Genomic DNA, 20,182 nt, shown 5'->3' on the forward strand with positions numbered 1-20,182 from the left:
TCCCTGACTTCTCATGAAAGCTGAGAAACCCCTAGAGGTGATGGGGAGCCAAACCAGATACATCAGCAGGGTTCCTTTTACTTAAATAGAGGGTTTTTTTTATACCCCAACGGAGGTTCCTTATTATCTGTGATCCTCTACAATTCTCTTATATCTTGATGATCTTAAGACATTAATGGAAAGAAAGGGAAAGGAATATACTGAGAGGAAAGGATAGAGGAAAATTATCTCACAAAATTATACTCACTTCTTCTGGGTAAGTTACTTTTGACTATAAGTCTATATCCTTTGCATTCTGGAAAATTATTTTCCAAATATAATTCCAAAATTATATTCCAATGCATTTCTTTTTTTGTTTGTTTTTGTTTTTTTTGTTTGATGCAATTGGGATTAAGTGTCTTGCCCAGGGTCACACAGCCAGGAAGTATTAAGTGTCTGAAGCCAAATTTATAATCAGGTCCTTCTGACTTCAGAGCTGGCGTTCTGTCCATTATACCAACTAACTGCCCCTCTCCATTTTTTAAGAATGATGAATGCTGTATCATGTATGATCTTGAGTGTGTATCCTTAGTATTTTAATTCTTTCTGGATGCTTGCAATAATTTTTTTTTTTTGACCCAAATGCTCTGAACTTTGACTAAGATTTTCCTGAGAGTTTTCATTTGGGAGTTTCTTTCAGGAGGTAACTAATTGGAATCTTTCTATTTTTAATTTGTCCTCTGATTCTGATATGTATGCCATTTTTTATTTCTTGAACTATAATATCTAGAATCTATTATTGAGGACATTCAGATAATCAATCCAATGATTCTTAATTATTTTTCTCTCCTTGATCTGTTTTCAAGGTCAGTTATTTTTGCTATGTGTGTACAACCTTACATTTTCTTCTATTTTTTCAGTCTTTTTACTTTGCTTCAATATTTCTTGCTATCTCATGAAGTCATTGTCTTCTATTTGGTCCATTCAAAATTTCAGGGAGTTTGTTGCTTGTACAAGATTTGTTCCTCTTTTGCCAAGATTTCCTTTCCAAATGTTTTCTTCTTTAGTTCTCATTTATTTTCCAATTTTTTCCTCAAGTGCTTCCATTCCATTTATAAACAACAATAACAACAACATTTTAAAACTCTTTTTAAACTCCTACTTCATCTCTTCCAGGAATTCTATTTGAATTTGTTGCCAAGCTGTTTTTTCACTAAGAAAATGTTTATAGATATATTGAAGTTATTCTCTTCTGCATTTGTGTCCTAAGCATCTCTGTCACTATAATAGGGTAAAGTTCTTTTTTTGTTAGCCCATTTTTTCTTTTTTTTTTTTTAATTAATTATTTATTTATTCTTAAATTAATAATTTTTTATTATATATATATATTTTTATAATATTATCCCTTGTATTCATTTTTCCAAATTATGCCCTCCCTCCCTCTACTCCCTCCCCCAGATGACAGGCAATCCCATACATTTTACATGTGTTACAATATAGTCTAGATACAATACATGTGTGTGAATATCATTTTCTTGTTGCACAATAAACTTTAGATTCCGAAGGTACATGTAACCTGGGCAGACAGATATTAGTGCTAACAATTTACATTCACTTCCCAGTGTTTCTTCTCTGGGTGTAGCTACCTCTGTCCATCATTGATCAACTGGAAGTGAGTTGGTTTTTCTTTATGTTGAAGATTTCCACTTCCATCAGAATACATCCTCATACAGTATTGTTGTTGAAGTGTACAGTGATCTTCTGGTTCTGCTCATTTCACTCAGCATCAGTTGATTTAAGTTTCTCCAGGCCTCTCTGTATTCCTCCTGCTGGTCATTTCTTACAGAGCAATAATATTCCATAACCTTCATATACCATAATTTACCCAACCATTCTCCAACTGATGAACATCCATTCATCTTCCAGTTTCTAGCTACTACAAAAAGAGCTGCCAGAAACATTTTGGCACATATATGTCTCTTTCCGCTCTTTAGTATTTCTTTGGGATATAAGCCCAGTAGTAGCGCTGCTGGGTCAAAGGGTATGCACAGTTTGATAACTTTTTGGGCATAATTCCAGATTGCTCTCCAGAATGGCTGGATTCTTTCGCAACTCCACCAGCAATGTATTAGTGTCCCAGTTTCCCCACATCCCCTCCAACATTCATCATTATTTGTTCCTGTCATCTTAGCCAATCTGACAGGTGTGTAGTGGTATCTCAGAGTGGTCTTAATTTGCATTTCTCTGATCAATAGTGATTTAGAACACTCTTTCATGTGAGTGGATATAGTTTCAATTTCTTCCTCTGAGAATTGTCTGTTCATATCCTTTGACCATTTATCAATTGGAGAATGGTTCGGTTTCTTATAAATTAGGGTCAGTTCTCTATATATTTTGGAAATGAGACCTTTGTCAGAACCTTTGTTTTTAAAAATATTTTCCCAATTTGTTACTTCCCTTCTAATCTTGTTTGCATTAGTATTATTTGTACAGAAACTTTTTAGTTTGATGTAATCAAAATCTTCTATTTTGTGATCAATAATGATCTCTAGTTCTCCTCTGGTCATAAATTCCTTCCTCCTCCACAATTCTGAGAGGTAGATTATCCTCTGGTCCTCTAATCTATTTATTATCTCCCTCTTTATGCCTAAATCATGGACCCATTTTGATCTTATCTTGGTATATGGTGTTAAGTGTGGATCCATATCTAATTTCTGCCATACTAATTTCCAGTTTTCCCAACAGTTTTTTCCGAATAATGAATTTTTATCCCTAATGTTGGTATCTTTGGGTTTGTCAAAGATTAGATTGCTATAGATGTACCCTTTTTTGTCTTTTGTATCTAATCTGTTCCACTGATCTACCGGTCTATTTCTTAGCCAATACCAAATGGTTTTGGTGACTGCTGCTATATTAGCCCATTTTTTCAACCTGTTTTCTCATTTGGAATTTGGTATTAGGGCTGCAATACTTCTGGGAAGGTCTGAGCTGATTCTATTGCTGCTTTCTTGGATATTAAATGTTAGGCTATTCCAGGATCCTAGAGGGATGCTAGGAACCTGCAAGTTTTCTATGTTCCCAAAGTGGTAGGATCCAGAGTAAAGTCTGACTGCTGTCCCACTGATTTTGAGCTCTGCAACTTTCTGGCCTGAGTCTGACCACACACACACACACACACACACACACACACACACACACACTTAAAGGAACACTGGATTTAGAAGTGGAAAAGACTTAGAGATCATCTACTTCATCTCATTTTGCAGGAGAAAAAACTAAATATCAGCTAAAGTAAGTAGATTGCCCATGTGTCACAAAGGTAGCAAAAGCTGGGATTCTAACCCATCTCCTTTCCACTTCACCACCCTGCCTTTCTAGCACAAACAACTGAAAGGTAATGAGTTGTTTATCTCTAGTGACCATGTTGCCACAGGGCTGCACAATGCAGGTTCCCTAGACTTTCATAAATTTATTTTAGTCTTTCATGAAAACTGAAAGAATGGCAGTAAGAGCAATAGGATAATACTGAATATCCTCTTACTATTCCTCCATCTCATCCAGAATATACACATGTAACACAAGGGAGAAGTAGAATGAAATGGAACAGTAGTATTTTTTGTTGTCTTTTTTCTTTTTATTAATAACACTGATCAAACAGGCCATTTTCCAAATCCACCACAGATGTACTGTTTTTACTGCTTCTTCTGTTTTTGTTTCCCAATTAAATCTCCTATCATCCTGGTTCCCAAGATAAACCTTGTTTTTTTTAATTGTCTTGTTCTTAATCTTAACAGCTTTGAGATCCCAGGGGCCTTTATTGCCATCCTTTATTGCCAAAGTAGATTCCACACACCAGTTCTTCTTCCACTTAGATATAGCTACCCAAGTATTTTTCATGTCTGGAGATGCTCTTCATAGTTTTATCAGTTGTTAACAAAGGAATATTTTCAGTACACAAGAGGATGAGGTTAAATGGATACAGTTTTTATGCACTAACTGCTTTTCTTTTCTTTTCTTTTTTTGGGAGACAAGGGAACTATTACTAACTCATAAAGTAAGGTATATTGCAGAGCAATTCATGCCTTCTTTTATTTGATTTTTTTCCCCCTGGCCAAGCTACAATTGTTTTCAATGTGTTTATCTATCAAATAAATTGCAAGTGCTCATTAGGACTTACACACTAAAATACTTGCAAAGCTTTGACATATTGTGCTTCTTTACTGATGTTTAAAAATTATTCAAACTAAAACAATCTTATTTACATTCTCTCAATATATACTTCATTGTACCTCATTGGTACAGCACCTAGAATATTTTTGGTGTTTGACCAAAATTAACTAATAAATCAGTCAACAAGTATTTCTAAATCTCTTGAGTTTAGTACTGAGCATAGAAATAAAAAGAATGAAACAATCCCTACTCTCAAGAAGTTTACATTATAAGTACTAACAAAGTACTTCTTTATCTGGAATAAACAGTACATTCATCTTCCATTCTTGAACATAATTTTGTAAATGTTGTTAGTGAGAAGAGGTTTGGCTAACTCAAAGAATAAAGTCAATCCTGAAGGTGCACTGCATATAATCTTTTCTTTCAGATGAATGAATGAATGAAAGGTTTAATAAGTATTTATTTAAGCAAAATACTGATCAGAGAAGTGGAAATAAGAATACAATAGGAAATTAAGGATGGCTGTCCCCTTATTTACAGGAATTTATTTCCCAGATGATTGTCTATGTGGCCTGGGGAAGGTGAAGGGTTATGCCCCTCTCAGGGTTTTGATGCTTATCTTGTTGGCAGTCAGCCAGCCATTGTTGCTGGTAATAAAAAAAAAAAAAAAAAAAAAAAAAGTGAATTCTCTCTCCACAATGATTTTTCCTTTAAATGTTAGCTTCAAGAACTGAACTAGAAGATCTGGTAGTGTGAGGTAAACTATTATTCATTCCCAAGTCTCAGAGATCTGGGCTATTTCCATTAAGGTCTTAAGAAAGATGATGGTCACAGTGGTGGCTGTGGCTTATCCTATATTGCATGTGGTACTTCCTATCTCTCCTAAGGTGCTTTGCTACTTATTAAAAACAAATGATAAATGAGCATTCTGGGAAATTGGAGGAGTAGGTTGATAAATTCAAGCTCTCCAGATTTCCCCCAGAAATAGAACAAATTTGTGCCTCAGGGCATACATAGACTGGTATCAAGAAGACTTGGAGTACAAGGAGGGTCCTACTGATACAACTCAAGAAGATCCGAAGAAAGACTCTGGGTTGGGGATTAACCTGTTTGAAATGCAGACTACTCCAGGCTAGTTTCACAGAAACACCAAGTTGGAATCTTGTGGGCTAGCTGGGTGTATCTGGAGCTTCAGCAGGAACTATGGAGACTTTCACCTTCCTGACTTTTTACTGAGTCGGAGTTTGAAGACAGTGGATTAGGAACTCCAGGCCCAGCTGTGCTACTGAGACCACCCCTAGTCAAGAAGGAACCAGCACCTGTGAGTGCAGAGGCAGTGGGGCAGGGACACTGCTGGCTGTGGGCACTTTTAGGAGAGCGGAGCTCTTGGTTTGAGGTTCCTGCTCAGAGCGGGAGAGCTAAAGGGAAGTTTGAGTTACTATCCCCCATTCTGATGAGGAAACCCCAAAACTCTTAAAACCTCCTAGGACTCTGCCTTAGGGAAGGGACCCCACTCCAAGAACAAACAATTTCATCCTTATCTAAAAACCCATTGAATTCTATTCAACTTCTAACCCTGGTTGAAACTCAAGCCAAAGTCAACCTGGGACTCCACCCATAAGCTCCTTCAGATTATCCAAAGCCCCCTATTATAAAAAGAGCCAAATTGGAGTCCACTCTTTGCAGAGATCCCAAACATGACATCCTTATGCAGGCCATGTCAAGGATTTCTGCCCACAAGTGCCTTTTATCTCTGCCCTCAACTTTACTAACTAAACTTTACTTCCAAACCCCTCTTTAATAAACCTCTTTTATCAATCTAGGTTTTCAGGTCTGTAAATTCCTTTACAGAGGACTCTTGTACTGCTACTAGACTTCATTTAATTCTGTATCCTTGCGACGAATCCAAAAGAGTTGCAAGGGAGCTCTATTTGACTCTCTGTACCCCAAACCTGACACTAGACCTCAATTAAATCTAATTTCATTTAGGTACCCCTTATCTAGTTTTCATCAATCCCACAATTAGAGGTGCTTACATTTATTACCTCTTATTTAAAAAAATGAATCAGCAAAGAAGAATGAAATCCATCACTGAAATATGTTATGGGAACAAGGAAGACCAAGATTCATTTTCAGAGTGATAAGGTATAGATTTAGGGAAACAAAATGAAATTAGGATTTTTGGTGGTCAGGGAGTTAAATGAAAAGGTCTAACCAAAGGGAAAGGTTTGGCTCCCTTGTAACTCCTTGGGATTTGGTGCAAGGGTAGGGAGTTTTGGGGACTCCCTTCTGGCGATGCAGAGGTTCTCTGTAAAGGAATTTACAGACCCAAAAATCTAGATTGATAATAAGAGGTTTATTATGGGGATTGGAAGTAAGGTTAGAAATCCTGACAGAAAGACATAAAGTCTGATTAAGGAAATAGATGAGGGTAAAGAGAGGGTGGCACTGGAAAGAGTGTTCCAGTGGACAGAGACCCTTGGCATCGCACACATAGCATAACTGGCATGTTTGGAATCTCTGCAAAGAGAGGATTTTACTTTGACTCTTTTATATTGAGTGTCTTAATGGGGGCTGGGAGAGCTCAAGTTGGCTCAGACTCAAATCTCCTATTGCCCAGATCTTCTATTGGAATTCAAAGGAGTGCTTTTTGACCAGGATTTGTAATTGAATCAAAGGCCCTGGCATCCTGTAAAGACAACTTGTCTGGGGAGGATGTGCCTCAGCCTGAAGGGGCTGGGAATCTGAAAGGAATCACAGATCAATAGGATATACAGTTTCTTAAAGGGACCACAACCTGCTTCAAGAGGAGGATACTTTAGTTAAAGGGAAAAAAAAAAAAAAAAAGAAAGAAAGAAAGAAAACCAAAACAACACAAACTTCCATTTCTCCCAAAGAGTAACCACAGAGAAAATTTATGGAACTCAAAAAAGAATTTAAAAATCAAATGAGAATTATCAAGGAAAATCTAAAAAGTAAAAATAAAAATCATCCAAGAAAAGCAAGAAGTTTATTTTAAAAAGTTAACCAACTAAGAAAGGAGGTACAGAATCTCAAAGATAAAAATAATTCTTTGAAAATTAGAATTGGGCAAAGGGAAGCCAATGAAGCTATAAGAGACTAAGAAACAACAAAATAGATTATAAAGAATGAGAAAATAAAACAAAATGTTTCACATTTTATTAAAAAATGACAGATCTGGAGAACAGATCAAGAAGAGAAAACGTAAGAATGATTGGACTAACAGAATGTTGTGACCAAAAAAATAACCTTGACACAATAATGCAGGAATAATCCAAGAAAATTGTTTTGAATTGATAGAACATGAAGGGAATGTAGAAATAAAAAAAAAAAAATCCACCAATTGCCACCTCAAATAGATCATTGATGGAAAACACACAGAAATATTATTGCCAAATTTTGAAACCCCCAGATCAAAGAGAAAATTTTTCAAGAAAGAAGGAAAAATAATTCAAATATGCAAGAGCTAAAATTAAAATTGTACAAGATTTATCAGCAACTGCAATAAAAGACTGTAGGTCCCGGAATCCTGGAACATATATCTACTGATAATCAAAAGAATTAGGCCTGCAACCAAAAATATCATATCCAGCAAAATTATCTATAATTTTGAATGAGAAAAAATGGATATTCAAAGAACTTGCAGATTTCTAAGACTTTCTATCGATCAAACCCAAGCTCAATAGAAAATTTAACCTATAAGAGCCAATATGAAAAATAAATTTCAAGGAACTTAACATGAACAAACTGTTTAAACATGAACAAATCATTGTTAACATGAACAAAACATGAACAAAAAAATTCCCATTTTTTAACATGGGAAAATGCATACTATATGTTTAAGATTCTCATCAGCAATAGAGTGGCTTAAAGGAAAGATTAACAGAGTTAAGGTAAAAATAGTAATCATGTACATTGTTGGTGGAGTTGTGAAAGAATCCAGCCATTCTGGAGAGCAATTTGGAACTATGCCCAAAAAGTTGTCAAACTGTGCATACCCTTTGACCCAGCATTGCTGTTATTGGGATTATATCCCAAAGAAATACTAAAGAGCGGAAAGGGACCCATATGTGCCAAAATGTTTGTGGCAGCTCTTTTTGTTGTAGCTAAAAACTGGAAGTTGAATGGATGTCCATCAATTGGAGAATGGTTGGGTAAATTGTGGTATATGAAGGTTATGGAATATTATTGCTCTGTAAGAAATGACCAGCAGGAGGAATACAGAGAGGCTGGGAGAGACTTAAATCAACTGTTGCTGAGTGAAATGAGCAGAGCCGGAGGATCACTGTGCACTTCAACAGCAATACTGTATGAGGATGTATTCTGATGGAAGTGGAAATCTTCAACATAAAGAAGATCCAACTCACTTCCAGTTCATCAATGATGGACAGAAATAACTACACCCAGAGAAGGAACACTGGGAAGTGAATGTAAATTGTTAGCACTACTGTCTATCTACCCAGGTTACTTATACCTTCAGAAGCTAATAATTAATGTGCAACAAGAAAATGGTATTTACACACATATATTGTATCTAGGCTATATTGTAACACATGTAAAATGTATGGTATTACCTGCCATCGGGGGGAGGGAGTGGAGGGAGGGAGGGGATAATTTGGAAAAATGAATTAAAAAAAAAAAAGTTATACAAATGAGAGACAGAGAAAGAATATTCATAGAGGCATTATAGGTGGGAGGAGTTCTCATAGTTCTCAAAATCTACACACTTCAGGAATTGGTTCAATAAGTAATACTACATATATACCATGAAGGATATTACACCCTCCAAAATCTATTTAAAAATAAGGAGGGAGAGATGGGCTGATGGGGAAACAAAGGGTGAAGGAAGAAAAGGGAAGGATACTTGGGTGGGGGAGGGTTAAGTAATAGCAAGGAAAGTTATGAAGCAGAATTTAATTAAAAGAGGCAACAAGGATGTGGGGTATATGTGGGTATGAGTGAGTATATGTGGGTTTGAGTGTATATATGTACATATAAAACCAAACCAAACCAAAAAAAAAAAAAAAAAAACACCAAAAAGAGAGTATAAACCAGTACAGATAAGATGAGAAGGGAAATAGTAAACTAGGGGAAAAAGGCCTGATAAAGGCCTCATTTCTAAAACATATAGAAAATTAACATAAATTTATAAGAATACAAGCCATTCTCCAATTGATAAATGGTCAAAAGATATGAACAGACAATTTTCAGATAAAGAAATTAAAGCCATTTCTAGTCATATGAAAAAATGCTCTAAATCATTATTGATCAGAGAAATATAAATTAAGCCATCTCTGAGATACTACTACAGCTTTCAGATTAGTTAAAATGACTAGAAAAGATAATGATGAATGTTGGAGGGAATGTGGGAAAACTGGGACACTGATATAGTTTGGTGGAGTTATGAACTGATTTCAACCATTCTGGAGAGCAATATGGAATTATGCCCAAAGGACTATCAAACTCTGCATAAAACTTTGATCTACTGGACCTGTTTCCCAAAAAAATAATAATAAAAGGGGAAAGGATCCACATGTGCAAAAATATTTGTAGCATTCCTTTTTGTAGTGGCAATATGTTCTTTGTACCCTGATCAATTCACTCCAAATCAACAAACACTATGTAAAAATCATTGTAGTGAGCACTAGGGCCTGAAAGTTAAAAACAACAACAACAAAAATCCAACACCTCTGGGCTCAAAGATGTTGTATTTTTAAATTTGGGATTGGGGAGGGGGGGGACTTGAAAAGGAGAAAAAAAGAATAAAGTAAATAAGATGCTCAGCAGAGAACTAAAAAACAATTTACAAGCAAATAAAGAAAAAATGGATATTCATTAATATAATTTTTCCTATTAATATATATACTTTCTTGATCTGATAATTGTTGTTATATATTTTGAATCCTTCTGATGTTCTGCTGGGCACATGACAATTTCCTCTTTTGCTTTATTTTGTTTTGTATTTTTTACTGTTTTTCTTCTTTATCTTATTTTTTTTTTCAAATAAAATACATTTTTAAACATGATAGAGAATAATTTGCAATAAGTTCTGAGTGTGTGCGTATGTGTGTTTGTGTATTTTAAAAGCAGGTTGTTTTGTCAATGTTTTATTAGATTCCAGATGTATGGAACTGTTATTTCTCTACAGTCTATAAAAGTACCATAGTTTCAAAATAAAGGCAATTGAATTTGATTGTTGACTTAAACTGCTGTTCAGAGATTCTTCCTCCTATGAATAGATTAAGGATTATATGAAAATCAAACCTTATATATTTGTCCTCCCTCTGAATAGATTTCATGTTTGCTTATCTCCTAGCTCCCTCTTGATATGATTTATCAAAATAATTTATACCTTTTGTTCCTTCTCTTTTTACATATTTCCCTCTATTTCTCTCATATATATTTCTCTTTTTAAAGTTGTTTAAAAAAAAAAAAAAAGACCCCAGAGGAGGGAAGAGGGGAGGGGAATGGAATGACTTATTTTTACAACAAGAAGAAAGAAAACATCTTAGAATGAACAAGTTGCTAGTTACTCTCCTCTAGGATCATTCTTTCTTATTAACATATTAGCCATATTGATACTGACTGGTTGAGGTTAACCACCAGTCAACTGCTATCTCAGGTTAGTTATAAAACATTTCTCCCATAAACATCCAAGAACACTCACTCTCCCACCAATACTCACAACTTCCATGGAAGACAGTGGACCCAAATTTATATGACATGATAAATATGCACAAAAAAGAGGGATGTGTCCAAGGAAAATCAAACTCCAGAAATTCAAAGTACTGATTTCCTTCCCATCTCTGTAACCATCCTCAAAAAATTCACTACTCAGTATTGCCTCTGTGGCTTTGCTGCTAATGTGGGTTTACTCAGATTCTTTGTTAGGCTAGTTACAGAGCACTATGTCTTAGCTAGATTGCACTATCTACCTCCATTAGCCAGTGTTCTGATACCAGGATGGCTGTTTTTCTGCTCAGCTGCATTTGTTCCTCAATGACATCTGTATTCTCTATTATGCTACTTCAGGTCCCGTGTAAGCTATCAGCTGAGGATAGTATTGTATTTTTTCCAGAAGAACAGAACTAGTTAGCCAAATGGCAGAAGACTCCATTTCTGTTCTCATTGCTGAACCTGATTTTTGTCTTAAATTCACAGGCAGCAGGAAGTAGCATATTGTGTGTGTGTGTGTGTGTGTGTGTGTGTGTGTGTGTGTGTGTGTGTGTGTGTGTATCTGTGCCTGCCTCAATTGGCTGAGTTTAGTGGAGAAGTCCCCATGACCCAGTATAGGGTAAGTATAAAAATAGGCAATTGGTAAGAATTAGTAAGGCTAATGTAGGCACTTTCATTTTTCAACTGAAATGAGACAAATACTAAGAAAGGAGCCTTCTTCTGAGGGAAGTATGAAGCAGGCTTAGGTTAATAGAGAAACAAGGTTTGTTGGTAAATCAGAAGCAGGGCACTGGGTTCTCAGATGCTTTAGAGTGTACTTCTCTGCGGCTTTGTAAGAAGGAGAGTTTGGAGCCAGAGATGTTCAATTTAGTGGGAGAACAACCAACTGAATACAATGGATTAAGAAATCCCACACGTTTTAAAAACAGGAAAGATTTTAACTTGGGCAGCCACACAAGGAAGGATGAGGAGAAAAACAAGCAGAGAGTTGGTGCCCTTGGCCCAGGAGAGTACAGCACGTGGGGCAGAGCTAAGGAAGTTTTTTGTTTGTTTGTTTGTTTTGTTTTTTAGCATTTTACTTATTTATTTTTGCTTGTTACTGCTCTAGGAGGTTTGCAGGGCTTGACCAGTTGGGCGAGAAGAAAGTTAAGTATCTTAAGTACCATTGCCTGTGGGGCAGAAAAGGAATTAAAGTATTTTTTTAATTAAGTACCTTGCTGGTGAGCTTGCTTTTTCACCTTCAAAAGCTCATTTTCAATTCTGCTTATACCTAAGCATGAGTATTTCCCATCTCTAAACCCTCTTCCCTCAACTCCACCTTCTTGGGCAGGAGGAAGAGGAGGAGTGGGAAGGGCAATAACATCATCAGCACCATCCATGCAACAGTTTTGTCCACCCCCTTATGTTCTCATTACAAGAGGCAGGGACTCAGCTCCAGGGCCCCAGGCAAAAAGTACTTGTTTTATTATTATCCTCAAAGAGTTTTTAACCAAGCCTGTGGGGAGAGGGGATTGCATGTAGGGAGAATAGATTTGTATGTTGCTGGGACTACTGAGATATCCCCTGGAGAGCTGAAACCTGTCCCCACCTGGCCTATAGACCCCTTTGCCTCCACACACAGTCGGCTTGACTATTTCACCTGTGCAGAGTGCTTACAAAACAGTGTCCACCCATACAATGATTTGAGAAACTAGGGAATGTGTAAATAATATCCCAGTCACTGGCCAAAGATTATGTCTGGCATAGGAGGATCAATAGCAGCTGAATTTAGTGCTACACCTTTGAGATAAAAATTTGAATACATCAAGATGCTCCTTCAAAAATAAAAGAAAGGGGGAGCCACAGGTAACTCTAGAGAACTTCTAAATTTAACTTTATATATTAAAATCAATCAATTGGGGAATGGCTGAATAAATTATGGTATATCAATGTAATGGAATATCATAGTTCTACAAGATATGATCAGCAGGCTGATTTCAGAAAGGTCTGGAGAGACTTATATGAACTGATACTAAGTGAAGTGAGCATAAAGAAGAGAGAATTGTACACAACAATAAGATTATGTAATGCTCAACTGTGATGAACTTGGCTCTTTTCAACAATGAGGTGATTCAGGGCAATTCCAATAGGCTTGTGATGGAGAGAACCATCTGTATGCAGAGATGCTGATTGAATATGGAGCACAACATGGTATTTTCATCTTTTGTTGTTGTTGTTTGCTTCCTTATTTTTTTTTTCTTTCTCCTTTTTCCCCTTTTTGATCTGATTTTTCTTGTGCAGTATGATAAATGTGGAGATATGTTTAGAAGAATTACACATTTAACCTATATTGGGTTACTTGCTATTTAGAAGAAAGGGAAGGTAAGAAGGGAAAGAAAAAAATTTAAAATGCAAGGGTGTTGTAAGGGTGCAAGGGTGGAAAGTTGAAAACTATTTTTGCATGCATTTAAAAAAATAAAAAGTTAGTATTATAAAAAAATTGTTTCTTAATAAAAATAACTCCCTTCTACCTATCCCCTCCCATTGAAAAAGAAAAACAAATGCCCTTGTAACAAATATACATGGACAAACTGTAACTGCCAGGAGAGCAAGTTACAAATAAACGTCTTTATTCTTGATCTTTTACCGTCACCCCCCAATGCCAGGTCACGAGTGCGAGAGAGCATGAGTTCCACGACCCAAGTTTCTCCTCCTCCTCCTGTTCCTCCCACACAAGTCACTTCCCCCTCTTTGTCCCACCAATCAAGTCAGCACAGAACAGCTGGGGAAGGTCAACCTTCAAACAAGTTAATAGGGAACTGTCCAATTGGCAATTAGTCTCACGTGCTTCATTATCCAAGTGCATTGCTCAGTTCTAGCCCTTTACAACAAACTAAACTAATTCTGAAATTAGCCATATCCAAAAGCTATATATTTACTATATGTAAAATTATATATCAATTTTATACTCTAAGTTCCTTACCATTCTGTTAAGAGATGGGTGACATCATCATTGCTCTGGAATCATGGCTGTTCACTGAATTGATAATTTTTCTTCATTTATCTTTATAATATAGTTGTTAGTAGATAAATTACTCTCCTGTTTTTGCTAACTATACATTAATTCATATAAGTATATTATTGGTTTCTCTGAAACCATTGTTTCTAACAATATAATAGTATTTTATTATATTTACATACTTTAACTTATCTATGTATTCTTCAATAGGCATACTTTTAGTTTACAGTTCTTTGCCACAATACAGATGCATGCAAACATGCATGTACATGCATACCTGCACACACAAAAATATACACACATACATACACATAGCTGCTATAAATATTCTTAAAATATGTCCTTTTCTTCTTCAGTTCAGTTCCTAATTAAATCAATGCTACTCTTGCTGCTAGAAAGTGTATACCCACTCCTTAAGTCTATTCATCATACTTATAATTTTCTAATTCAAGATACTGTGCTCCCTCACCCTATACTGCCAGCCTCTGCAGCTACTATTACCTTATATGTTGAGAGATGGCCTTTAGATAGATGATAAATAATAAAATAGATTAGTGAATAGATAGATAAAACTATTGATAGATACTATTGATAGATACTATTGATAGATAAAATAAACAAATCAATGAGCATTTATTAAAACTCCTGCCATTTATTAAACATATTGAGTGCTAGGGATACAAGCAAAAAGAGTCACTGCTCTTAAGGAGTTTACAATCTGATAAGGAAAGACAACACATAAAAGGTATGTGTAGGGGGAACATAGCCATAAAGGGAACAATGTGGAAAATTAGTCTGGGGAGTCATAGAATGAGCAAGATTTGAAGTGACCATTGTTGGCACTGGTACTTCCTTAAATGGAATTTTCAAAAAATCATCAATCAAAATCTAAGACATAGGCATAGGGTATTATCAATATGAGAAGGCCAGTGGGGAAGAGATGGAAAAGTTCTCCAGGGAGTCATGAACTGAATTGATTTTGAAAAAAATAACTTTGCTTTATATACACACACATACACATATACACACATTCCCAATATTAAGTACAAGTCTACCATTTTATCTTCTTAATCCTTTTATTCATCCATTAATTGAACATGTGTACCTTTTATATAGTCTTCCCTCTCTTGTTTTTCTTGATAAATTTCTCTTTCCTGTTTCTTACAAACATCTGATTGCTCCTATACCGTCTCCTTTGCTTACCCATCATTTGTCATGCTTCAACTTGAATCCTAACTATGGTCACTGTTGAGACTGAAGTGTAGTATATAGAGATTCTAAGTAGATTAATATAAACTTTTCTCTCCTATCCTCTTTTCCTCTCCTTTTCTTTTTCCCTTTTGGTGAGGAGGGAAAGAAACCATTCATCTTTCCAATCACCTTTCCACTGATAAATCAAAATCAGCTGAATTGCTGGGCTATTTTATTTGTACCATGTAATTGGCAATTCAAATGTATTTGTTGAGTGAATAAAATACAAAGAAAATCTCAAGGCACTTAGAACCATATTTTTTGGTTCTAGCTTTCTCAGCACAGGACATGGAGCTTTGAACCTAGTAAATATTTAAGAAATGTTGACTAAATAAATGTTTGTAAAATTAAGAAATGTTTGTTGAATCATCTATCCTAATCTCCAATATTTTCTAACTGATTGCCAATTTCTGCAATTACAAATCTATGAAGATAAAGAATGATGGGATTTAATCATTTAGAAAAGGTTCCATTATTGAAAAATGCATTATTCAATGACAAGTTTAAGTGATAAAAGTACCCAATGCAGATTTTTACAAGTTCTTGTTCAGTTAAGTAAAACATGATCTGCTCCTCAAAGAAAAATTGAAGATGAAACAGCAAATTAAACAAAACAGTAAAAAAAAAGATATCATCATGGTATTCACATGGATGAATACATGACCATATTATTAAGACAATTGGCAAGTTAAGAATCTGTAAGTGTGATTTCTAATATATAAAGAAATGTGTCAAGTCTTTCCCCAATTGATAAATAGTCAAAGGAAATGAACAGACTATTTTCAATTGATGAAATTAAAGCCATCTATAGTCATATGAAAAAATGCTCTAAATTACTATTGATTAATGAAATGCAAATTAAAACAACTCTGAGGTATCACCTCACACCTTAGATTGGCTAAGATGACAGGAAAAGATAATGACAAATGTTGTAGTGGATATGGGAAACCCTAATGTATTGTTGGCAGAATTGTGAAATGATCCAGCTATTCTGGAGAACAATGTATAACTATGCCCAAAAGACTATAAAACTGTGCATGCCCATTGACCCAGCAGTGCCACTACTAGGTCTGTATCCCAAGGAAATCATAAAGAAGGGCAAAGGACCCACCTGTGCAGAAATGTTTGTAGCAGCTCTTTTTGTGGTAGCAAAGAATTGGAAAGTATGTAGAAGTCCTGTTGTGACTGCGTTATCTTAGAATCTGGATATCTTAGAATCAGCCAGAGTCAGGATAAGCAAAATTTATTCTTGGTCTTTTGGGGTTGCTGTCAGGGGATTAGATATAGGAATCTACACACCTCCTTCCCCTCTCTCCATCCCCAAAGAATGATCCTGCTTGTCCTACTCCACCCTCTGATCTCTCCCTTCCCCTTCTTAGTCCATATCCACAGATCGACCCAGCACAGAGTTGAGTAGGGTCATCCTCCAAACATATGTTAATAGAGAATTGTCCAATTGGTAATTAGCCTTAAGTGCTAGCTTATCTTATGTAAAGTGCATCTGCTCAATTCTAGCCCTTTACAAAGTCCCTCAATTGAGGAATGGCTGAACAAGTTGTGGGATATGAACGTAATGGAATCTGTTCTATAAAAAATGATGAACAAACTGATTTTATAGAAAGACCTGAAAAGATTTACATGAACTGATGCAGAGCAAAAAAAGTAGAACCAGGAATACATTATACACAATAACAGCAAGAAAGTGTGATGATCAGCTATGAAAGACTTGGTTTTTCTCAGTGATTCAGTGATTCAAAGCAATCCCAATAGACTTTGGACAGAAAATACCATCTCCATCCAGAAAAAGAACAATGAAGAGTAAGTAATAAATCACCATAACTCTCCTATATCTGTTAGGTTTTTACTAAGTGCTAAGTTGGTACTTAACAATTCTCTAGCTCAGAATTCACACCTTTAGTTCAAACCTTTAAGGGAGTTTTCACCTTGAAGGAATACTTTAAAGAAGCAAGTTCATTGGCTGTAGGAGTTCTCACAAGCCCATTCTCTTTGAGGATAAAAGAAGGCAACATTGAGTCTGAAGAGCAGTCTAGATTGGGTCAAGGAGAAGACATCTCGTAGATTCACAAGTCCAGCAATCCCACACTTTTGGAGGGGAAGAAGAGGATTCGAGATTCTACCTTCGCTCTGGTTGGAGGCTCCAGAAGCCTTCCAAGAAACTTGAACACAGAGGACAAGATTATACAGAAAAGAAACTCCTCCCAGAGAAGGATTAACAACTGAGAGACCATCAGAACTTTACATTTATCCATCTCCAACAAACCATAAAACAGAATCCCAAAGTAAGTCCTTGAACAGCAGAAGCAGCAAAAATATGAACTGAAACAATCTTTTGACTCCAAAAAACCTTGGAAGATCAGCAGGAAAGGTTTATTTCATTTGAATAAAAGGGGAGCTCTGTCCAGTCCAGGAAGAGTTCCAACAAGCTAGCAGCAATCCCTGCCTCAGCAAATCAGCTATAGATCCTCAGTCTCTGTGTGGTGCTATAGGGCAAATGCCAGTACCAAGATCCTCATACTTCAACACAGCCAGGGAAATGGGAAGATACTAGCTTTGAGAACTGCCATATGAGCTCTGGGCAAACAGGCAGCCAGAAGTAGCTATACAACTGGAGAAAATCATTCCTTAAAAGTTAGAATTGGATAAATGAAAGCTAATGACTCTATGAGACATCAAGAATCAATCAAATAAATTCAAGAGAACAACAACAAAACAAAAAAAAATAGAAGAAAATGTAAAAAATCTTTTGGGGAAGATAAATGACCTGGAAAACAGATCATGGAGAGACATCAGAATCATAGAAAACTTCTGTGATATCTTAAAAGCAGAGGGCAAAGTAGGCATTGAAACAATCCACCAATCACTTCAGGAAAGAGATTTCTGAAATGAAAAGTACAAGAAACATTAGAGCCAAATTTCAGAACTATCAGGTCAAGAAAAAAAAAATAATACTGCAAGTCTCCAGAAACAATTCAAATTTCAAAGAAGCCTCAATCAGGATCACACAGGATTTAGCAGTTGTAACATTGCAGGATCAGAGATCATGGAACATGATATGATATTCTGGAATGCAAAGAAACTAGGATTACAAATCACAAATCACTTGCCTGGTGAAATACATCAAGGAGAAAAAAAATGGTCATCCAATGAAATAGAAGGATTTCAGGCTTTCACAGGAAGAGTACGACTGAATCAAAAATTTGTTTCCAGTATCAAGGCCCAAAAGAAGCATAAACAGGTAAAAAGGGAAAAAAGAAAAAGTATTTGATGATACATATAATTCTTTGTTTTTTAATTTTACTTACATATTTAATTTTTTTATTATTATGAAACATGTTTATTATGAATAAACATGAACATTTTCCTATGCAAAAAATAAGAGGAAAGGAGGACTGCATGTGAAATTATGAATCTTCACCTCATACGACCTTTTATATTAAATTTAACAATATCAAATCCAACAATCCTTTGTGTCACTTCTGAACTTCCCTCAACTATGTTTTTTAAAAGTTCATTGACATTCTTTTCTTTCTTCCTACTTTAAAAAAATCATTTATTTAAAACTATTTAAATAAGAAAAAACAAAATAGAAACAAAAAGATAGAAAAAAGAGGGAAAAACATTGTTATATTATGTTCTCAGCCGAACATCAAGGAGAATTCAAAATATGTGACAATAAATTTCCATTTCAAGAAAGCATATATTGTAAGTTATTCTTTTGTTCTCAGCTGTGCACTTTTTACTTTATTCTTCTTTTTTTTCCCTTTTCAACCTTCCATATTCCCTAAGCAGGACACAGTTAAGCCTGGATATATTTATGTATATGTGTGTATGTGTGTGTGTGTATATATATATATATATATATATATGTATATTTATATACACAAACATATACCTACACACATATATACATATATCTACACATATGCATTTACACATTCATAGATATACATCTAAAATATTAATATGGCTGACATAATTTAAATTTCTCTCTTGATTGAATCTTTAAATTTGACTTTGCCTGAGATTAATGATTAGTAGCCCTACTTTTTTTCCCCTAATACATTCTACTCTTGTTTATTATTGTGTTTGTTTGTATCTCTAATTTCCCTATTCCTAAATCTTCTATTTTAACTCTTTAACTCACCTTGCTATTATTTAATCTCCCCCATCCATGGATCCCTCCCTTATCTTCTTTTCTCCACTCTTTCCCTCCCTCATTATCCCATTCCCATTAATCTATATCATTCCCATAAATCTGTATTTCACCTTATCCTGTGCCACCCTTTCCTTACTACTTTCCCTTTAATCTATATACTCTGTCCCACTGCCCAATCTAGACACCCTTGTATACCCCCCTTATTCTATTCCTTCTTCCTTGGTTCTTTATAAATTTTGGAGAATGCTATACCCTTCATGGTCTGTGTGTGTGTGTGTGTGTGTGTGTGTGTGTGTGTGTGTGTGTATTGTTCCCCTATTTAATTCATTACTAATGTGATTAGATTTTCAGAATTCCTCCCCCATGACCTCTGTGTAGGTTTTTCTACTGCACTTCGTTTATATAACATAATTATTATTTTTACCATTTCCTATATGGTTCTGCTTTTTAGAGTCATATCATTCTTAGCTCTGCCCCCACTTTTCTTTTGAATTACCCAATTACTGATGCCAGTCTTAGACATATAGTGTATATATTTTTATATATTCATATCTATCTATATAAACAGAGATTTATATGGATAAAACATAATTTGTTCTTATTAAGTCCCTTGAAATTAATCTTTCATATTGGCTATTATATGCTAAATTTTCTGAGTTTAGTTTGGTTGAGACAAAATCCTGAAAATCTCTGAGTTCATTGAATGTCCATTTTTTTCCCATTCAGTATTATGATTAATTTCTCAGGCTTACTTCTTTTGATTATTGTTATGTAATATTACAGAACCTGCAGTCTTTTATTGTAGCTGCTGATAGATTCTGTACAATTCTAATTCTAGCTCCAGAATATTTGACTTTGTTTTTCTCTGTTTGTTTCTTGTAACATTTTATTTTTGATCTGAGGGATTCAGA

The sequence above is a fragment of the Sminthopsis crassicaudata genome, chromosome 5 (assembly GCF_048593235.1).
Source record: "Sminthopsis crassicaudata isolate SCR6 chromosome 5, ASM4859323v1, whole genome shotgun sequence".
Classification (NCBI taxonomy): Eukaryota; Metazoa; Chordata; class Mammalia; order Dasyuromorphia; family Dasyuridae; genus Sminthopsis; species Sminthopsis crassicaudata.